Below are 1,546 nucleotides of genomic sequence, written 5' to 3' on the forward strand. Positions count from 1 at the left end.
ACAAAAAAATATACACTAGTGCCTCCAAGCGGATGAGTTCCGAAACCAAATGAGCTGCAACAGCTTCATTTTGACCTCTTGAACAACTTAACAGTTAACAACTTAAAGTTAGACCGCTTTTTATACCGAAGTTGGATTTTTCTCCAGATACAGGCAACTTTCCCAACTTCGGAAGTAGTGCGCTAGATTCGCCTAAAGATGCGCTAAACAACGCATTAATTGGTTTGACAGATAAAACTTTGGAAGAAAGTTCGGTTCGGAAGTCCCGACTTCCGAATTCTAAGTTGGTGCTACGCCGACAATACATTCTATAGAATTATGTATTAGTGCGATAAAAGATATTTTAATTATAAATATCTGTTTTTATTTTTCCAAAATAAAGCATTGCATTTGTTTTTCTATGATTTTTCTCAATGGACTGCAAGATTTCATCGCATAAGTGTGCCGAAATATGGTTGCCTTAAAATAGAATAAAAATTATACTTTCAGTTAAGACTATTAAATTAATCCTTACCAAACATCTTCGGAAAAATCCAGCACCACAGGCCGATGAATCTGTACCGTCCACCTTGGTCTCATCTGAAGTTGTTGGAGGCATCTGTGTAGTTCTCATATTCTGTCTGTCTGCAAAATAAATTGTTACAGAAATGCCTAATGGATTAGATATATAAAGAAGATTCTTACTTACGGTCTCAGAAGAATCCGAAGCTATCCAAACAATTTTAAGCAAAATTTTAGGTTATTTACATTGTAAACAAATGCATGTTTGATTCAACATCAATAGTTTTGTTGAAACAACCTAATATTTGAGTTTGATATTAGATAACTTCATCATCAACCAACAACCTAATTCATAGTTGAAACAAAATAAACTTTAGATGGAAGGACCCAAAATTTAGGATGAAATAACCTACATCAATTCTAGATTGCTTTGAGAATAGGTCGTATGTGCAAACGAGAGATTCTCTTTGGTCACGCTCTCTTAGGCTAATATATCGGCTAGTTTTGCATGTTTTGCTACATTTCCACTTCAGCATGATAAACAAAGCTATTGTCTTTGGATATCTAACAAGAAATTCGAAGTAAACTTTTGTATAGTTTCGTAATAATCGAAAGAGAATAGATCCAAAGAGAGACTCTCTTTTGCACATACGACCTATTTTCAAAGCACTCTAGAATTTTGCTTTAAACTAAATTCATGACTTCGTATCAACCCATTAAAATTGTTAGTTATAAACAAATGACATGGGTTGAAATAACAAACTTGTAGTTCAGAACAACCAAAATTTTAGTTTGCAAAATAACCAAACATTTGGTTGTTTCAAACTAATTCGTTTTTGCTCCGTGTTAGTTACTCTTCGTGACGGTTACAAATTTTAAGCTTTGGAATGTAGGAATGGGCGATACCGATACGATATTTCGGGAATCGATATTTTCGCTCCGATTAATCGATATTTTGTATCGATTTTTGCCTTTCTCGTACAACAAAGTTGTACCAGAAAGGCTTTCATTTCACTCCCAAAACGTACTTTTTATAGAGCGCTTG

The 1,546-nt window shown here is 34.2% G+C and overlaps 1 long non-coding RNA gene across 3 annotated transcripts; it reads right to left on the bottom strand.

Moving 5' to 3' along the window:
* Positions 1-384: 384 nt before the first annotated feature.
* On the bottom strand, positions 385-720 carry LOC134227040 (uncharacterized). 3 transcript variants are annotated; one of them, XR_009983601.1, is made up of 3 exons: positions 689-720; positions 515-620; positions 385-459 (listed from the first exon to the last, which is right to left on the bottom strand). It is a non-coding gene; the product is annotated as an uncharacterized LOC134227040 (long non-coding RNA). The 3 variants fall into 3 exon arrangements; XR_009983599.1 differs by having other exon boundaries at positions 515-624; XR_009983600.1 differs by having other exon boundaries at positions 515-624; positions 685-720.
* Between the last annotated feature and the right edge of the window lie 826 nt (positions 721-1,546).

The sequence above is a fragment of the Armigeres subalbatus genome, chromosome 3 (assembly GCF_024139115.2).
Source record: "Armigeres subalbatus isolate Guangzhou_Male chromosome 3, GZ_Asu_2, whole genome shotgun sequence".
Taxonomy (NCBI): Eukaryota; Metazoa; Arthropoda; class Insecta; order Diptera; family Culicidae; genus Armigeres; species Armigeres subalbatus.